This window comes from Macaca nemestrina, chromosome 17 (assembly GCF_043159975.1).
Source record: "Macaca nemestrina isolate mMacNem1 chromosome 17, mMacNem.hap1, whole genome shotgun sequence".
Taxonomy (NCBI): Eukaryota; Metazoa; Chordata; class Mammalia; order Primates; family Cercopithecidae; genus Macaca; species Macaca nemestrina.
Genome location: NC_092141.1, coordinates 82,521,440 through 82,541,801, shown reverse-complemented (window position 1 = coordinate 82,541,801; position 20,362 = coordinate 82,521,440). Strand labels below are relative to the sequence as shown.

Sequence of the window (20,362 nt, the reverse complement as noted above, 5' to 3'; positions counted from 1 at the left end):
CGCCGCGCTGGGGTTGGGAAGGCTATTGGGATGGGGAGCAGGGGGTGGAAGTTTGTCCAGCTCAGGACAGGAAGGGAGAGGGTGGGGAAGGCAAGCAGCACTGGGATGCCTGAGGCTGCAGAGCACAAGGTTGACAGTGCCCTGAGGTCAGTTTGCAAGGTAGCATCCAAGTGGCTTGCCTTTCTGGTCACTTCCTGACATTCTGGGGAAGAGGAGGTACCGATTCCACAAACTGGATCATGTGTCTACTTCATGCACACCGTCAAGCTCAGATGCAGAGGGTAGAAGTATGTATGTATGTGTACGTGTATGTTTGTGTGTTCACATATGTATATGCATATGTGTACACATGCATGTGTGTGTGTGTGTATTTGTGTTGCGTGTTCATGTGCATGTGTAGGTATGTGTATCTACTCATGTGCATGTGTATTTGTGTATATCTGTATGTGACTGTGTGTACATATATGTATGTGTGAATGCACATGTGGTTGTGTGTTGTATGTTATTGTGTGCACGTGTGTATGTGTATTTGTGTGTATGTTTATGTGCGTATATATTTGTGCACATGTATATTTGTGTGTGCGTGTTGCTTATTTCACATGACTCTAGTTTAAAAACGTGGCCTCCAATGGGCTGTCAGACTAGCTTGTGCACCACTCTGTCTTCCCACATCCTCACCTTGGGCATCACCTAGCTGAGAGTTTTATTCCAGAACAACTTCCACTGCAACCACCATCAGACCCTGGAGTCACGTGTGGTGGACAGGAACAGGACTGGGGATGGAGGAAAGGATGGAGCTTGGGGAGAAGGTCTGTGTCTCTCTTCTTTTCGGTGAGCTGCACAGACACGCTGGACCTGTCTTATCCCTGATGTTCTCTAAGTGTTATGCAAACACCTGGATTCTGCAGAGAAACCTATAAAGAGACTTGCTTTGCAGCTCAGGAGCATATAGCTCCACTGGGACTAGGGCTTATGGTGAGGAGGGCATCGGGGCAGAGGCTCATACATTGTTGGGACATCAGGGGGCCCGGTTCTAGACTCAGCTCTCCCAGTGACCAATTCAGGGGCCTCTGACAAGTTACTTTACTTCTGGGGCCTCAAATGCATCGTCAATGACAGCAGAATGTTAAAGTCAGTGATGTTTGAGGTTATCTTCTTGGTAGATCTATCTAAGACTCTGAAATACAATCTCACACTCTTGAGTCAACAGTTGTAACATCAAGTGTGTACTCATTGTGTGTCAGGCACGGTTCAAAGAGTTGAAAACTAAAAACAAGGACAACAAGAAAAATAATAACCTAGAGATGGCTGATCCTGATCCTTACTGAGCACTTTCTTCTGTGTCAGGCATGATTCAAACATCAATTTAGGACTGGCCTTTACAAACTATCTTTCTTTCTTTTTTTAAATCTTCAATTCAGGGCGCACACGTGCAGGTTTGTTACCTGGATATATTGTGTGGTGCTGAGGTTTGGGCTTTTAACGATGCCGTCACCCATAAAGGGAACACGGTACCTGATAGGTAGTTTTTCAATCCTTGTCCCCCTCCCTCCCTCCTCCTCTTCAATCCTTGTCCCCCAGTGTCTTATGTTCCCATCTTTGTGTCGCTGTGTACCCGACATACAGTGTCTTTCAGACATGCCCAGGACATGTTTCCCCGACCTCCAGTCTAGCCTGACTCACAGTCATCTAGGGGGAGACAAGAGTATAAGCAGGTAAATCCCATGTGATGTTTACATCAAGGGCTGAGAAAGACGTGTCATCAAGTCCTTTCGGAAACCGAGGCAGAGGCAGAGCAGGAAACGTGGTCCATCCTCTCGGGTTTGAGGAGCTTTCTGGAAGAGCGAGACCCCTTCCTGTGCCGAAATGTGAAGCCAGGCAAGAGCCAGGCCTGCCACGGAAGGTGGGGGGGTGCTTTCCAGGCTAAGTGAGTGAGCGGCCAGAGCAAAGGCCTAGAGGCTGCGAGGGTCCTGGCATGCCTGGGAAATGAGAAGCAGCTGAGTGTGAAGCACAGCAGTGGGAGGGGAGGGAGAGGGAGCGAGGGCTGGGGAAGGGCAGGGGCCGCCAGGGAGGCCCAGTGGGCCAGTCTGGGAAAACCGGACTCTGTTGTCCGGATCTCATGCTCCAAAGGGGTGAGGAGCAGTGGTGTTTTCTTTTGCTTTTTGTTTTAATAGCTAGATCTCCCTGGCTGCACTGTGGAAGATAAATGGAATTAAGGAACGCTGGTCCTTTGACTGGTCAAAGGACCTCCTTCTCTCTCCCCTCATTTGCAGAAAGTAGCTGACACTTGGCTAATTCTTTCCCTGTGGAATCTAAGAGGCCCCTCTCCATTGCCCCCACTTCCCCGTCCCCCTCCTCCTCATCGCAGGGGGCTTGGCTGAGGCATCCCAGGCCTGTCCTGCTGTGGACCCAAAATAGAAGGCAAGGTGGGGCAGCTGGGAGGGGCGTGAGGCCCAACGTGCCACTGGATGGGGGTTGGCCGGCCAACAAAGGGGTCCGGCCAGCAAGACTGATGGATGAGCATATGTAGGGGGAGGGGTTGGGGTGGGGGTGGGGCCTCACAGTGGCTCCGATTTCAGAAACCTGCCTCCCAAATGCCTGCAAACAGCTGACAGCCATGGAAAGCGGATGAAATGGGATTAGAACATCCTTTCCAAAGAGAGCACGGATGGCAGAGCGTGACAATACGGTGCCTGTCCTGCTGGCTTCGAGGCTAATTCCGCCAGCCTGGAACCATCTCTCTCCAGGGGCCTGGGGCCAGGGGGACCTGGAGGGCGGGGGTGGGGAGAGCAGAGCAGGAGGGAGGGAAGTGAGCCGGCTGCTCATTGGCGTCTCCAGGGAGACGGGGCTTGGAGTCATGGAGGGCCCCTTGGCTCCTCCAAAGGTCAGCTTGTCCATCTTCCTGCCCCCTGCCCAGCCACAGGATTATGGAAATCTTTTTCAGGGAAAACTAGTCTTGCTGTCTCTAACCTGGGCCTCCCTTAACACTGCAGGAGAAAGTCTCCTGAAATGAAAATCTCTCTTGCCACTTTGTGCTCCCCATTCCTCCAGCATCAACTTGAGCAGGCCTTGGTGTGTTCAATAAAATGGGATCGTGTTTCCCACCCCACAGGGTTGGTGGCAGATCAGACAGCATGTCGCACAGAGCCTGGTGTATAATAAGCATCTAGTAGGCTGCTATTATTACTATTGCTATTATTATTATTTTTTGAGACAGTCTCACTCTGTCACCAAGGCTGGAGTACAATGGTGTGATCTTGGCTCACTGCAACCTCTGCCTCCTGGGTTCAAGTGATTCTCCTGCCTCAGCCTCCTGAGTAGCTGGGATTACACGTGTGTGCCACCACGCCCAGCTAATTTTTGTATTTTTAGTAGAGAGGGGGTTTTACCATGTTGGTCAGGCTGTTCTCGAACTCCTGACCTTGTGATCTGCCCGCCTCGGCTTCCCAAAATGCTGGGATTACAGAGTGTGAGCCACCTTGCCTGGCCTACTATTATTATTATTTGGCTCTCAGGGCTTCTCATTTTGCCAATGCCCCGAAGTCCTGAAGGGGTCAGGCTGGGGAAGCCAGGACCCTCAGGCTGCCACCCTGGGCTTGTTGGCTACAGAACTCCTTTCCCTTGGCCTCCTCTTCCACCATCACCACAGCAGAACCACAGGGACCCAGTGAGGGTGGGGGACTGTGCGGGGCCGGCCTGCAGCCCAGGTGCAGCTGGGTCACAGGGACCCGGTGAGGATGGGGACCACGTGGGGCCAGCCTGCAGCCGAGGTGCAGCTGGGTCACCACCATGGTGTGCTTGCGTTTATCTTTCCTCGCTTGAAGAGGCTGCAGCGGGGGTGAAAAGAATTGCTGTTTATTTTGATAACGAGTTCTCAATGCGTTTGCAAACTAATAAAATCAACTCATTAGGCCGCATGTTTAATTCACAACTGTACTGTGGGGAGACTTCCCTGGCGGCTGACGGGTAATGTGGGCTCCCTCCTGAGACAGGGAAAGTGTCTGTGGTATTTACAGTCTCCGTGACCAGCAGCACGTGTTGGGGTCCTGCTTCTCCTCTTCCCCACGCAGAGATGGGCATCAGTTTCTGTCCAAGCCCAGAGAGAGGAGATAGTTTCATCTGACCCTAGGCTCTGGTGGCGCCTCCCTCTGGGTTGGCTGCAGGGACAGGGGCTGGGCAGAAGCTGGGCTGGACTGCCCGCTGCAAAGCTGGCAAGGACGTGGGTCCCAACAGGAGGGGCGTGGAGTGGGTGGGCCTTACAGAGTTGGGGTGGGGGCAAGGGACCCTCTCACTGCACCCTAACTATGTGCAGACCCTTGCTGGGAAGCAGCGTGACTGTCCATGTGGGGAAACTGAGGCTGGGAAAGCCTCTGCAGGTCACAGGCTCAAACTCAGGCCTCGGTGAGGCCGTGCTCATTCCACTTACCATGGGAGCAGAGGCCACAGGGGGACTAGGGAAGCATGTACCCAGCCAAGGTGTTGGGGTCCCCCCAGGGCACCTCTCCTAGGGGGGCTTGGGCGTCCAGCAAGGAGGGTCCACAGGGGTGGGCCCCAGCCTCACTATGCCATAGCCTGGCCTCCTGGAGGCCTCTGGGGGGCCCTGGGGTGTGCTCCACACTGGCCAGAGCAGTCCCTGACCCTTCCAGAGAGAGGACGCTGGCTTCATCATGGTTCTCTGAGGAAAGTGCCAGGTGCCAGGGTGGGTCGGGCCTTCCGAGCGGGTGGTTCTGGCCAGAGGGAGGTTCAGGGGAATCAGGGTCACAGTCCGGCTTGTGCCTCAGTCCCAGCGCCAGGAAAGGAGAGGACAGAGCCAGGGGCTGAACTTGGGTGAGGGGTCTTTGTCCATCAGCAGTGGGGGCGGAGACAGAGAGAGGGATAGCGGGACAAAAGGAGAGAAAGTGAGATTCTAAATCCCCGTCCTGGGAGAGAACCAGAAGTCTATGACCCTCAGAGCTGTGTGAGCCTGCGCAGCACCACAACCCCTCGGAGCCCCTGGCCTCTTGCAAAATCGCAGCATGACCTAGGGCTCAATTACTTGGATTTCTAGCAAAATGCAATTTCAGACTGTGCAGAGAATACAGTATTGAGACCTGTAGCTGACTTCACATCCTTCGGAACATTCTATAACATTTCTGACAGATCCTCATGTTCATTCTGAGAATTGGGAGAATTGGGAGGTGGGGGGCACATGCCCCCATCATCTATGGATCTCCATACTCCTGCCTGACCCCCCATCTCTCTCTCTCTCTGTCTCTTATATACATACACACATACACACACACACACACACACACACACACACACACACCCCTCCACTTGTACACATACCAAATGCACAGATATATACATGAACACATGTATACAGATATATATGCTCACACACCCTCTCCATCCTTCCTGGACATACCTAACACACACAGACACACACTATTTACACACATGCCTTACAACACGTGCACACACAAAAACACCAGTTGCACACAAAAACACACACACGTACACACTCCCTGCCTCCCTCGTGGCTGCTGTGGGGGAAATTAGCAAGGCCATGGGCTCTCCTGGCCGTCTCGTGGCTACAGTGAAGCAGTCCTGTGAGTCAGATTCCCAGTGAGTGACCCAGATATTGAGCGTCATGCATGCTGCCACTGGGATTTGCAGCCGCTTGGAATGCGTGCTGGGCCAAAATTCCTGCTGAGAACAAAATGGCCAGTTGATTGATTTTCCCCCTTTCTGCAGTGTCTGGTATGGGGCAAGCAGCTTTTGAGCTTGGAGCAGGGGTAAGGGTGCATTTCGGGGTACCGTAAGTGACTGCCTGGGCCTCCACATCTCTCCTGAGGACATAGACCCATCCGAAGAGCCGATGAAACTGCAGGTGTCCTCCCCAGCCACGTGCCTGTACGTGGGCACACAACTTTTAGGGTATACCTTCAGGGAGCTTCAGCCCCTCTGACTGGGGATCCCTGGAGAGCAATGAGTCCGAAGCATCTTAGGCTTTTAGTGCCATCTCCCCAGGGATGTGGAGGAGAAAGACGGGGTGTCTTCCCCATGTCTCTGCAGGGCTGATGGGCTGCACAAGCATTTGTGGGGGACCCTGCTTCCATCTTGTTCAGCAGGACACCTGTTTCCCGTGCAGCTGCCTGGCTGAGCTCTGCACCCACCACCAGTCCCAGCCCTTGCTCTAGTGAGCTGTTTTTGTCTCCTGACAGCTGCCCGTTGGTTGCTGGAATGGGAGGAACACGGCCAGAAGGGATGCTGTCTCCCTGGGCCCTGGGGGCTCTTTAGGTTTCCTGGAGGTTCTCATGTAACCTCTCCTTCCCACTTTGGCCCCAGCAGTTCCCTCCCTCCTCCCTCTGCTTTGGCCCCTTTGGAATTTGGAGAGACCCCGGGGAACTGTTGTAACCTGCACATAGGTAAGAGGGGGCACCTGTTCCCTCCCTTGAAGGTCATTCCCATTAGCAGAGAAATGCTTTGTGATTTTTCCTATCTTGAAAAACAAACCTTCTCTTGAACTGTTTTCCCTGTCAGCTTCCACCGCATGTCTTTGCTCCCTTTGCAGCAAAATGTCATGAAAAAGTTGTTAACACTCCTGTCTCTAATTCATCTCTTCCCTTTCTGTCTTAAACCCAGTCGGGCTTCCACTGAAGCTGCTCTGCTGGGGCTGGTTCTCAGCCCTGGGACCGGGTTCATCGTGGTCTTCTCTGGGCTGGCTCTCAGTTTGGTGCCTTTCTCGCTGGCTCCTCCTCCTGGTCCAGCCTCTGATGTCAAGGCATTCTGGACTGGGTTCTGTGCTCTCTCCTCCTTTCCATGAGTACCCACCCCTTGGTGATCTCATCCAACCTCTGCCTGCAATACCCATGTGTATTCCCTCCAGCCCAGACCCATCTCTCACACTCCAGGCTTATCTCTCCAACACTGCATTCACTTTGATGACCAAGTCATCCCAACCGAACACACCCAGGGTCTTGCAAACTCCTGATCTTCCCCGAAAAGGCTTTCCTCCAGCAGCCTTCCCAGGCTTTACTGAGGTCAGTGCCAAGATGCTGTGATCTGCAACCTAAACCTCAAGGCTCCCCTTGACTCTTTCTCTTATACCCCACATCTAAGCCAATAGAAGAATCTGATTAACGCAAGATATTTCATTCATGTATGTAGAGTTCAGTTGCTTCTCATTGTCGTTCTCTGCTGCGACACAGTGCCAGCCACCATCGTCTTTGTCCTGAGCTGCTACAGTCACCTCCTCACAATAGACAGTAGCCACAGTGAGCCTTTAAAAATAGGCATGATCTCCCTTCCCTTGAGTGTGGGCTGCTGTGAGTGCAGTTGCTTCCTGAGAGTACAATACAAAAAGGGAAATTTTAGGCCTGGTGCAGTGGCTCACACGTGTAATCCCAGCACTTTGGTTGGCCGAGGCTGGATCACCTTAGGTCAGGAGTTCGAGACCAGCCTGGCCAACATGGTAAAACCCTGTCTCTACTAAAAATACAAAAATTATCTGGGCATGGTGGCAGGTGCCAGTAATCCCAGCTAATCAGGAGGCTGAGGCAGGAGAATCGCTTGAACTCAGGAGGTGGAGGTTGTAGTGAGCCGGGATCGCACCATTGCACACCAGCCTGGGCGACAAGGGCAAAACTCCCTCTCAAAGGGAAATGTTAAAAGGAATTTTGCAGTGGAGAAAGTGGCAGCAAACCCTCTCTCCCCAGGTGATCAAGGTTAACATAGTCAGTGATGAGGCATGTTGCCAGCAGGCACCCTGATGTGATGGCATGAGAAGGGCTCTTTACCTCCATGATCGTCCTCCCCAAAACCCACAAGCTCAGTCTAACCATGAGAATCGCATCAGAGAAAAAGCGAGGGACAGTCTACAAAGGACCCGACCAGCACCCCTCAAGAGTGTTGAGGTCGTCCGACACCAGGCATGTCTGAGAAACTGTCACAGTCCAGAGGGGCCTAAGGAGATGTGATGACAAAACATAATGTGGGATTCAGGATGGGATCCGGGAACAGAAAGGGACATTAGGGAAAGACAAGGGAAATCCAAGTGTACTGTGGGGTGCAGTTGGTGGTCGTGGACCCATGTTCTTTCCTTGGTTTGACAAACGTACCGTAGTGTGCAAGATGTTAACAAAAAGGGGAACTGGGTGATGGGGTGTGTGGACACTCTTTGTTCTATCTTTATAACTGAACTGTCATCTGAAGCTGTTCTAAAATAAAATATTAACAACAACCAAACACACACACACACGCACACACACACACACACACACACACCACACAGAAGTCAGAGCATGTGTCCTCTCCTCTGCTCGAAAGACCGCAGCGTAAAACCCTCAGAGTAAAAAGCCTTTTCTACAGAAGCTTAGGAGGTCCCTGAGATCCGTTTCTCTGTTGCTTTCTAGCCATGTGGCCTCTGTTCTGTCTCCCAAGCCTGCCCTGCAACCCCACCTGGAAAACCTTGGGGTGCACAGATCTGGCTGCCCTCAACGCTGTGCCCCAGGTGACTCCTTGGCTCCGTGTCACCTCCTCAGTGGGGTCTGGCCCACCTCCCACACTGAACACCATAACCTACTCCCAACACCTGCTCTCCCACCTGAGACCCCTTCCCTGGCTCAGTGTTTTGCTTTTTTTCCTGAGCTCCCCAGGGGCAGCAATCTTTGTCTTACGGGTCCCCCAGTGGATCCCAAATGCCCAGATCAGGCCTGGTACATGATAGGTGCTGAACACACACACACACTTGAATGAAGAAATGAGTGGATATGGGCCTCTCCCTGCTCTCAGGCCAGGTCCTAGTTAAGATGCGTACCAATCGCACCGGCCAATCAGAGTGGACGTCTCAGGGCCTGCTGGGGCCTCTTCTCATCAAGGCTGTGGTGGTGGGGAGGACAACTCTCTTCCTCCTTAGAGATCTGGAGGATCCTGTGAAGTCCTCTTGACCACTTGTTGTCCACACCACTTACTTGGCACTTGAATGAGTAGTTGCCTCTTCTCAAGGACACATTTCCCCCAGGGAGTGTGGGACAGAGGACTCTCATGAAAGGGGTTGGAATGAATGAGGAGAAAGGGACCGTCTCCCTTGCCTGTCCAGCCTCATGGTCTAGCTTGAATGTTGGAGACCCTCAAGAAGCGTTGGCTATTGGGCCGTTCCAGTGCTTTTCCATCTTGGAAGCCTGGACAACCGCCCTTCTGTCCAGTCATCGACTGCGCCGCTCCACTCAGCACGCCATGGGAACCTTTCCCCCCGCCCGATCTGCACCCCTTCTCACCCACTGTGTCGCCGCTCCCAGAATGGAGAATGTTAGTTTCTGTGACTAATAGAGCCTGCTCCCTTCCCCCTCTCCATTCTCGGAACTGAAAATCTGGATTCTGCATGGATGGGCTTTTTCTCCATGGACGGAGTCGATCGTGACTTTCCAAAAGAAAACAGGCTCTGCAGGAAACCAAACCTGGGTTTGAACCTAATTTCACCACTCACTGGCCACAGCACGTTGGTCGATTTATGACAACTCATTGCGCCTCATCTGCGGAGCAGAAACGGTGAGCCCGCCTTCGTGGCTGTCGTAAGGGTTACAGATGGTGCGGGTAAAATAGCAGAGGACCCAGCCCGTACCAGGCTCTGAGGAGGTGGCAGCTGGTGGTGTTTTCTTACCCCCTAAAAGCCCCTTCCAGCATTTACTCACCAGTCCCTGCACCCATAAGTACCTGCCCTGCCCCACCTCAGAAGAGGGCCTCAGCAGACCACTCAGAGCCCCTGCCTATCCATCTTTCCCGGAGGGTGGCCCTGCCCCGCCCAACTTCCCCGGGGAGCTACCTCTCACCAGCTTCTGGGCTCCTGCTGCTGCCCCTGAGAACGTCAGCCTATTTTCATTATGAGTCCGTCGTGCTAGTCAAGATGTGAAGCGAAAAGTAATAATAAGCAACAAGCATGGCATGCCTCTCCAAGCACCCCACAAAATAAACAGGATCTTTGCAAAAGAAAACCAACACAGCCCCATCTCTGCTAATGAGATCCCATCAGCACGCCAACAAGGCCATCTCATTTTGTTTGTTTGGTATGAGTGGTTTTTTTTTTTTCCTTCTTCTTCTTCTTATTTTCCTTAAAACACAGGAAGAAAAAAAGCAAACTCCACGGTTTTCTGTGGTCTTGCTGGGCTGTCAGGGAAATGGGGTGTCAGCTTTCCTGGGCTTGGTGAAGAGCAGGAGGCTAAGTCCAGAGAAGGGACTCCCGATCTGCCAGTCACTCAGCAAGCGTTTTGAGCACCTATTACATGCTGAGTGTGCCGCAAAGGGCTGGTGTTGTACACGTGCATCCAATCTGTTGGCACATGGTCGGAGTTAGTGAGGAACCCAGACAGGTCATCCCAGTGCCAAGGTCATTGCATGGAGGCATGCCAGGGTATTGCCTGAATTTGGAGGAGTGACAGGGAATTTCTCCAGGATTGGGTAACAAGGAGGCCTTCCTGGAGGAGGTGATGCTGGGCTGACTCAGGAAAGGAGAGCAGGAAAATCTGACACAGGAGTTATGGGTCATTATTGCCATCTCTGCCACCGTCTCCACTCCCTCCTTTCCTTAGCTGAAGGCCCCAACTGCCTTCTCCAAGACGTGGAGAACCCCTCAATTGAGAACCTCCAGGATTCCAGCCTTCTAGCAAGCCTTCTTCCACCCCCTGTGCTTTCTTCTCCATACCCATTTCCTGTGGTCAAGGCCGGACCTCCACCTGAGCCTGGTTCCCGTTCCCTCACCTGGACCTTCATCCTCTCTGCCAAGTCCTTCCCCTCAGCCTGACCTGCTACGTCCCTCGAACCTTAGCAATTTCTCTTGACTGCTCTGGCCTCTTGCCTACATTTTTCCTTCACTCACCTCTTGAAGGGGCCATCACTCTTCCCCCACCTCATTGCCCACCCACATCACCCCAGGCCTCACCCCTCTTTTGAAGCTTCGTGGTCAAAGTTGCCTGCGATCTCCATGTTGGTAAACCAGAGGGACCCTCTTATGGCCTTGCCCCCTTGCCCATAGTTGGTCTTGCCCATTGGTGGCCTCTCCTTTCTTCTCAGCTTTCAGGAACGCTGCAGCCTTCTGGGGTTGCCTCTCTAACGCTCCTTCCAGGACCACTGGGGGCTTCCTCTCCTGCAGTGATCCAGTCAATATGGTTATGTGCCAGTGTTCCCCAACCCCCTCCCGCGTGGCTTTAGTTGCCATCACTGTGCTGATGGCATCCTTGCCCACAATGCCTGCTGCAGTGGCTGTGATGAGCCCCAGACCTCCTAGACCTTGGCGTGGTCTTCCAGTTCTTCCTTTAGCCCCACCGCCCAAGCTGAGCCTCCTCATTTCTATACCCACATGCCTGTTGTGAGGCCCACCTGGCACAGTAGCTTAGGCCTGAAACCCTAATGCTCTCCCTTCTCTCTCCACACCCCTCAGCCCCGCATGTCTCACTCTGAGTCACCAAGGTCTCCTGGACTGTTCCAGCAGCCTCCTGGCTGTCCCCCTGCCTCCAGTCCCAGGGCTCAGCAGGGCAAGGCACAGGAAGTCGCAGTGGAGATCCCAGAGCAACTGTTTGTTCCTTTAAGCCAGCTGCCCACTGGTCTTTGGGGATGTAAAGTGTCACGTGTGGTTGCAATGCCGTATTTTGTGGGCTGGTGACTTCCCTGGCAAACTGGGGGTATCCCAAGTGCCAGGTCCCTTCCCCATGCCCCGAGTTTGTTTTGTCCTCCTGGGAGACGATGCAAAGGACAAGGGAGTGATGGATGGGCTGGCTTCAACTGGCCGTTCCTCTCTGAATTGCCTTTTCCACCCTGCCCGGAATGCAGGCCGTTAGCTTTGCGGGTCCGCTCTGCTGGACTGGCTGAATGGGGCTCTGTTCGCTCAAGAGAGTGTGTGTGAGCGCGTTGTTTCCAGACCCCCACCTGGAAACCACTCCCAGCCTCGCCCTGGAAATAAACACTCTCCCGGCCAGGGAGGCTGACGCTGGCGCTGCCCGGTGCGGGTGTTCCCTCTGTGTGGCAGTCTCCGGGGGATCTGCTGCCCATTTGGCCCTGGGTTCTGAGACAGGCATTGTCCTCCTGCCAGCGGACATTGGTGGGTTCTACACTTCCCCCTCTCTCCCCATCCTCCTGTTTATGACACCTCTTCTCCAGGGCTCTGTTAAGAGGACACTCATTGTGCCCGCTGACCTCTGTTCCCAGGAAGTGGCCCAGGTTGGGGACATCCTTAGAGGTTCCCAGACGTGCCAGGACCTATGTTGTAGAAGGAGCCAGACGGGCCTAGGTTGGAGGCCCAACTTTGCCACGCGCAAGCTGTGTGACCCCTGGCAACTTTCTTAACCTCTCTAAGCCTTGGTGTCATCTTTAAAGCGAGGCTAATACGTCTTCTCTAGTAGCGCAGCTTTAAGGAGAAGCAATAACTGGATAATGTCTGAAAAGTTCCTGGCACAGAACTAGGAAGCTAAGTGGCTGCTGCCATGTTTATGGATTCTGAGTTGAGGGTGGGAGCTACAGGGGCCCAAGCTCCCTGCACACCGGGAAGCCCGTCCGGCCTGATGTAGCATCCCAGGCTCCCCTGGGTGTGCATTGCCTCAGGACCCAGGCTAGCTGCATTTCAGGGGAGAAAATAGTCATCTCTCCAACTTCTCAGTGTGATAGGTGCCCAGAGCATTTTCGAATCTTCTAGGGGAAGGGACATTGGCGGTCAGTATGAATCCTCTCGCTCCGGCCCGGGAGTCTCTCTGTAGCACGGGGGACCAGCCTCTGCCTGCATGGCCAGGCAGCAATGGTCACTTCCAGAATAGATACACTGTTCTGCTAACCCCTCACTCTCCACCAAGTAGGAAGGTCTCTGAGGCCAGGGCCTGGGGACTCTTCACCTTTGCAACCCTATGGCCAGCACAAGGTGGTCTCAGCGGGGAATGACATTGCCCTCCAGGGGACATGTGACAATGTCTGCAGACACTTTTGGTTGTCACAACCTGGGAGGGTGCTGAGTGTCTCAGGTCATCCTCCACCAAAGAATGATCCCACCCAAGCCATCAATAGTGCCAAGGTTGGCCGGGCGCAGTGGCTCACGCCTGTAATCCCAGCACTTTGGGAGGCCGAGGTGAGCAGATCACTTGAGGTCAGGAGTTTGAGACCAGCCTGACCAATATGGTGAAACCCCATCTGCACTAAAATACAAAAATTAGCCAGGCGTGGTGGCAGGCACCTGTAATGTCAGCTACTTGGGAGGCTGAGGCACGAGAATCACTTGGACCTGGGAGGCGGAGGTTGCAGTGAGCTGAGATCACACCACTGCACTCCAGCCTGGGCGACACAGTGAAACTCCATCTCAAAAAAAATAAAATAAAATAAAAAAATAGCGCCAGCGTTGAGAAACCCTGCTTTAAATCAACATCCTTCCTTAAGGACAGTGCCCAGACCTGAACATAGAATTCCTTGTGTGGGTTTCTTGGGATTTAAGAGACTGAGAGTGGGAAAAATGTCATCCAACTTTATTTCCATCTGGCATTGAAAAAGGAGGATCCTGCAAAGGAACTTCATTAAAAAAAAAAAAAAAAAAAAAAGAACTTAGACTATTTTTTTTTTTTTTTGCTTCCATCCGTGTATTCATTTATTAGTGTCTGCCAGGCAGCCGGCACTCTGCTAAGAATGAGAGAATCCTAGATACTGAGTCAGAGATGCTGCACGGTTGCCAAGGCCCTGTTACAAGTCTGTGCGTGCAGCTGGGGACGCCGTGGAGGAAGAGGCTCCCTGTCCTTGCTCTGCTCAGGCCTCGCAGCCCTCGCTTTCTTCCTAACAACGTGGCTGCGGCATGCATGTCTGGGCTCCTGCTCAGTCTCTGGGCCTCACAGAGGATTCGTGGAGTGGGAGTGGGGATCTCAGCTCCAGCTTCAGTTGTGTCACTGCCTTGTTTTTGTGACCTTGGAGTGAAGCACTCCAACTTCTGGGCCTCAGTTTCCCAAACGTGCCCAACTCGCCTACCCACCTGTATTGGTTTCCTGTGGCTGTCACAACAAAGCACTGCAAACTGGGTGACTTAAAACACAGGTCTGGGCCGGGCGCAGTTGCTCAATCCTGTAATCCCAGCACTTTGGGAGGCCAAGGCAGGCGGATCACTTGAGGTGAGGAGTACGAGACTAGCCTGGCTAACATGGCAAAATCCCATCTCTACTAAAAATATAAAAATTAGCCGGGCATGGTGGTGGGTGCCTGTAATCGCAGCTACTCGGGAGCCTGAGGTGGGAGAATCACTTGAACCCAGGAAGCAGAGGTTGCAGCGAGCCGAGATGGTACCATTGCACTCCATCCTGGGCGAAAAAGCAGGACTCTGTCTCAAAAAAAAAAAAAAAAACAGTTCTGGAGTCTGGATGTCCAAAATCAAGGTGTCGGCAGAGTTGGTTCCTTCTGGAGGCTCCGGGAGAGCTTGTCCCAGGACCATCTCCTAGCTCTGAGCACTACTAGTGATTCTCCACATTCCTTAGCTGAGAGATGTCTCACTCCAGTCTCTGCCTCCGTTGTCCCTCAGCCCTATCCCTATGTCTCTGTGCTTCATCCCATCTTCTCTCTGTGCATGTGCCTGTTTCTAAATTTCCCTCTTCACAGAAGGACAGCATATCAGACTAGAGCCCACTGTAATTCAGAACATATGCAACAACCTTATTTCCAAATTAGGCCACATCGTGAGGTTCTGGGTGGACATGAATTTGGGGGGACTCTATTCCGCCCAGCATGCCACCTCAAAGCCTCCATGTGCTTAAACATAGATCATTCATAAAGCCAGGCACGGTGGCTCACACGTGTAATCCCAGCACTTTGGGGGGCCGAGGCGGGTGGATCATCTGAGGTCAGGAGTTTGAAACCAGCCTGGCCAATATGGTGAAACCCCATCTCTACTAAAAATACAAAAATTAGCCAGGCGTGGTGGTGCATGCCTATAGTCCCAGCTACTCGGGAGGCTGACACAGGAGAATTGTTTGAACCTGGGAGGCAGAGGTTGCAGTGGGCTGAGATCGTGCCACTGCACTCCAGCCTGGGCAACAGAGTGAGACGCCATCTCAAAATAATAATAATAATAATAATAATAAAATGAAAAGATCATTCATAAAGGCACCAAAGGCCCTGAGGCCTCTCTTGGGTGGGTTCCTATGCACAGAGTCCTGCCCCTCAGACTCTGGCATCCTGCCTGCTGTTCCCTAGTGGACCCAGACCAGCCGGAGCAGAGATTGGAATGCAGAGGAGTGAGCAGCTCTGGATTAGTCCGTCTGAGCTGCTCCAAGGACAGGGAAAGGGTATCCGGTGGGGAGTAGAGATAGGACGGACCAGGCACTGGGGAGGGGGACTATTTGTTTTCACAGCAATAAATGCCTCTTGATGGGCTGTGGTTTGCTCAGGGACTTGATGCCAGATCAAGTTGTCCGCATCGACTGGATGGCCACAGCACCCTGTCGCAGAGCAGGAGAGGAGCTGGCAGGGGCTCCTGTCAGCCTCTCCCCACACTGTCCGCTGGCACCATCAGAGTCACTTGGGGAGCTAGGGACTGAGTGACCAGAGCAGGTGAGGCTCTGTCCCAGAGAGATCCTGGGTGTCCCCCACGGTGGGACAGCTCTGATCCTGGGACAAAGGACTGCTATCGCCCTCTCCCCACCCCGCCTCCCCCAGGGGAGGCAGAAGCCAGGGAGGCTTGTTGGGAAGGCATCCCTTTTTTAATGAACAAATTACTGTCCTTGTTAGCAGCACGAACAGGGCTTTGGGAGGATCAAGGGAGCCAGAGCTTGGGAAACAGCCACCAATTTAATGAAGAGAATGAATTCCAGATGTGGTCTCTGGCCCAGCACACGGCTGCCATCCATGGGCTCCTGGAGGGAAACCCAGTGCTGCTGGACAGGACCGAGGATGTGGCGGGACCTGCAATGGCCAGGGAAGGATGGGGGTCTGCCCCGGGCTCAGGCCACCTGGAACCAGGTCCCCTTCTGTCCAGCACAAGGACCCCTTTCCCCAGGAAACTCAGGGATCTCCATGTGCTTGTGGTTGTTTATTTAGCAACCACTGTTTGAGAAAACATAATGACGAGGGGCTGCTATGGGTTCAGTATCATTTTTAAACGATTTTCTAGCTTATTAATCACAACAGGAGTCACATACTTTGACAAATAACCGTAGGTGTGTGAGACATAATGACTGTGTTGGCAGACAGGGCTTGGCACCTACCTTCACTGAAGGACCCCCCATCACAGCTCAGGAGCCTGGGCCCCTGTGTCGGAGACCACTGGCTGAGCTCCCTGCAAGTGGGGAACAGGCTGGGTCTGGAAGGGCTGTGGCACAGCCTCTGCTTTTAGCTTGAGTCTCAGGACGGAGAGGAAGGGCTTAGGGTGGTGGAATGGATTTTGAGCTATGCTTGAAGTGAGAGAAAAAAGAAACTGGCTTAATGTGTGTTCCCCTCCCTCCCTTCTCCTTCATCCTTTCTTCCTCCACCTTTCCTCCCTCCTTCCTTGCTCCCTCTCTCCTCCTCTTTTCCCCCTCCCCTTTATTTTTATTTATTTTATTTTATTTATTTATTTTTGTTGAGATGGAATCTCACTGTCACCCAGGCTGGAGTGCAGTGCCGCCATCTCAGCTCACTGCAGCCTCCACCTCCTGGGTTCAAGTGATTCTCCTGCCTCAGCCTCCCAAGTAGCTGGGATTGCAGGTGCCCGCCACCATGGCTGGCTAATTTTTGTATTTTTGGTAGATACGGGGTTTCGCCATGTTGGCCAGGCTGGTCTCAAACTCCTCACCTCAAGTGATCCACCCACCTCAGCCTCCCAAAGTGCTGGGATTACAGGCATGAGCCACTGCGCTCAGCACCCTCTCTCCTTTCTTTTCTCCCTCCCTCCTACCTCCCTACTTACCTTCCTTCTTCTGTACAAATGTACTAAGCACTACAAGAGACACATCACTGGGCCAGGCCCATTGCATAGGACATAACAATGAAAAACATCCAGTCTTGGCCTTCTGGAAGCTCATAGACTTCAGTTGGAAAAGTGAAAAAAGGGGTAACTCTTTCTAGATGGCTGCTACATTTTCCACTTGCTCCTTACCCAGAAAAGTCTCTTCAGCTCTCTCATCTGTTGGGGACCTGTCTAAAATTTTACTTAAAGAAAGGGTTCCACTACTTGAAGAAAAATCGAAGCAAGCTGGCGCTTGGTGCCTGATCCATTCATTTTATTGTGTAAATGGAAACGGAAGGCCAGAGAGGTGCTGTGACTTACACGAGGCCTTCGAGCTCACAGGTGCCAGGCCCCGGCCAGACCACATCTCTCACCACCTGTCCAGCGCCCCTCCCACCTTCCCCTGCTGCAGGGGACATAGGTATAGAGCTTGGGGCGGTCCCTGGAGGGGGATAGGCTGCTCCCAGTGGGACCATTTTGAGCCTCTGTAAAGAAAAAGGCCAGCGATCCACGTCATTCCCACTGCCTCACACTTACTGGGCAGCTTCCTCTCCTGGAGGGTCATTTACTGACAGTGATGGGCTTCAAGTGGGCGTAGTTTAGCAAGTGGTTTCTATAAAGAGCAGAGCTGCATCCCCAGGGAATGAGAGCCGGATGGAGGGGAAACCAGGGGAGACAGGCACTGTCCGTGTTATGGATTTTATCGAGTCATAAACAAGACTGGAGAGTAAACAATTAAAACTGGCTGATACATGGGGCTGCCTCAGCCAGCTGGCTGTCAGGGAGGCCTGTGCCATCTGAGCTGCCCTGCACGGGCCCGCACAGGTGCCATTGGTCAATGACCCAGGGACCTGAGCCAGGAGGACGGGGGTTAGGGTGTAGGAACTCACGCCCCCCACCCAATCTCCCAACCTCAGCAAACTGCCTATGGGTCCGGCCTACTCCTGTCACCTGTATATGCTTAGGTGGCTCCAAAGTCATGGCAGTGGCGAATGGTGGGAGGGTGGGTGTTAACTGGGGTTGAGGCACGGGATCCTAGCACCCTCCCCCTGGGGAGATAGGATGGAAAAGTTCTAGGTTTGGGGTACCTGAGAACAACTCGGACACCAACTGGCTATGTAACTTCAGAGTAGTGACCCAAACCCTCTGAGCTTCATTTTTCCCATCTGTAGAACTAGAAAGAGAATATTTCACCTTGTAGGGGTATCATAAAAATGAAATAGGCCGGGCGCCGTGGCTCACGCCTATAATCCCAGCACTTTGGGAGGCCGAGGCAGGCAGATCACAAGGTCAGGAGATCAAGACCATCCTGGCTAACACAGTGAAACCCCGTCTCTACTAAAAAAAGTTACCTGGGCATGGTGGTGGGTGCCTGTAGTCTCAGCTATTCGGGAGGCTGAGGCAGGAGAATGGCAAGAACCCAGGAGGTGGAGCTTGCAGTGAGCCGAGATCGTGCCACTGCACTCCAGCCTGGGCGATAGAGCAAGACTCCGTCTCAAAAAAACAAAAGTCCAGAAGCACGCGGTGAAAACTCCTATGAATACATATCTATAAGGATAGCGGTGGGCTGGGGGCGGGATCGGCAGAAGGCTGTCGTTCCATGAGCCCTGAGAGCCAGGAGGAGAGGCAGGATGGTAACGTCCCTAGTTCTGTTGATTTTGTGCCTCCCACAAGCCCAGGCACTATTCCAGACAGCTACGTCCATCATCATAGAGTTCTGTAAGCAACATGTCACGGGAGAGTCCCCTGCTTTACAGAACTGAGATCACAGAAGTTAAATAATTTGCCTATGGTCAGAGGGTCGTACCTGGCAGGGCTGAGACTTGGTCACAGGTCTCTTGTGCCCAGCTTCCAGAAATCTGATTGCATCCTCTCATCTCAGCTCCCCATCTGTGTCAGTAGTGGGATGCTGGGTAGCCAGCACCAGGGAGAGTCTCCACCCTCCAAGGCCCCAGTGAGGTGAAGGAGAATGAAAATATTCAAAACCCGCTAGGAGAATACGTGTTAAAGGACAAGAGAAAGACAGATGAGCTTGGGAACAACTCGGCTGTTGACAGGCATGCGCACAGGGATGATTCAGGTGAGGTGAGTCCGGGTGCACTGGTCCGGTCCCTGGACATGGAGCAGGTTCAGACTGAAGTGAGGAGATGATTCCTAGGGCCCCAGACTCCCGACCAGAGTCCCCAGAATGGAAATGGCCGGGGTTCTGCCTGTGCATCCTGGGCTAGGGGTGGAGCGAGGCAAGCGGGCAGCTCCAAAGACAAGGTTAGTACCTCCCATTCCAAGCCAGCTTCATCTCCCTCCTTTGCTCAGACGCTGCCAGCCATGGCAGGGAGCTATCACCAGGGACTTGTCATCTGGAGCCCATGGAGGGAGGATGAGAGCTGGAGAGGCCACAAGATCAGAGGGTCGGGGAGGGTCGGCAAGGCTGGAACCAGCCACCCTGTCCTGTGTCCCCTGTTTCTGCCCCTCCTCATCTCCCTTCTGGGGGTGAGGGGAACATCAGAGATTACTGGGAAGGGGGTTGGCCATGGGTTCCTGGGACATGTCACTGCAGGAAACAGATACATCATGAGCCAGCGCCCCCTTTCAAAGGCCAGGACGCTGGGACAGGGAGGCCAGAGAGAATGCATGAACATGCATACGCAGAAATATATTGACGAGTAAAATGCACTGTGATAGTTGCTTTCATACATTCATGCAAACCCATTGCGCAGATGAGGAAACTGAGGGTCACAGAGGTTGACTAGAACTCCGGCCAACTTTCATATCGTGGCATGCCCCTCTCTAGGGAGGGGAGGAGGCTTCCTCCAGGTCCCCAGTTGGAGTGGGGACCCAGGTGTGTTGACACCTTGCCCTGATCACTGCCCCATATGCCAGGCTGCCTTCTCTCATAGAGGTCGCCACTGCCTCCACATTCACCCTGCAGGTCCCTCTCCACTATTTCTACCACCCCAGATTGCCCAGTGGTTCTGTCCCAGAGCCGCCCAGGACCCAGGTCTCCAGGCTTCTACCACCTGCAGCTGGGACTCCCCGTGCCGTGTGTGCATCCCTGCCCAGGACAGGCCAAGCGTGTTGGGGCAGGCAGAGGGGGTAGGTGAGGACCATCTGCCTGGGACATAAGACTGGGAGTGCCGAGGCCTCAATGTATCCCCCTAAGACTGAGACCTCTGACTTCTGTAATCCTGTGTCAAGGGCTTCCCCATCAGGCTGCCTAAGCCATGTCTGCCACGCCCTCGGGCTGCTCGATGGCTAGTTCTAGGCAGCAGAGAGCCTCACAGGATGGAGCCTGTGCTCCCAGCTCCCCTGGTCCCTCTCAGCCCTCCCGGCTGCCTCCAAGCCTTCTGGGGAGGATAGGCCCTTGCCAGGGCCTGCTGGTGGGGAGTGGATGCCAGCCTTGAACTGACGCTGCCACCACCAGGCCCCCCTCCAAACTGCACACTGGTTCCC

The 20,362-nt window shown here is 53.4% G+C and overlaps 1 protein-coding gene across 3 annotated transcripts in view; it reads left to right on the top strand.

Annotated features, from left to right (window-relative positions):
* The window catches only part of LOC105469102 (sidekick cell adhesion molecule 2), a 309,641-nt gene that overhangs the window by 27,916 nt on the left and 261,363 nt on the right, over nucleotides 1-20,362 (top strand). The gene's annotated exons all lie outside the window — the stretch shown is intronic.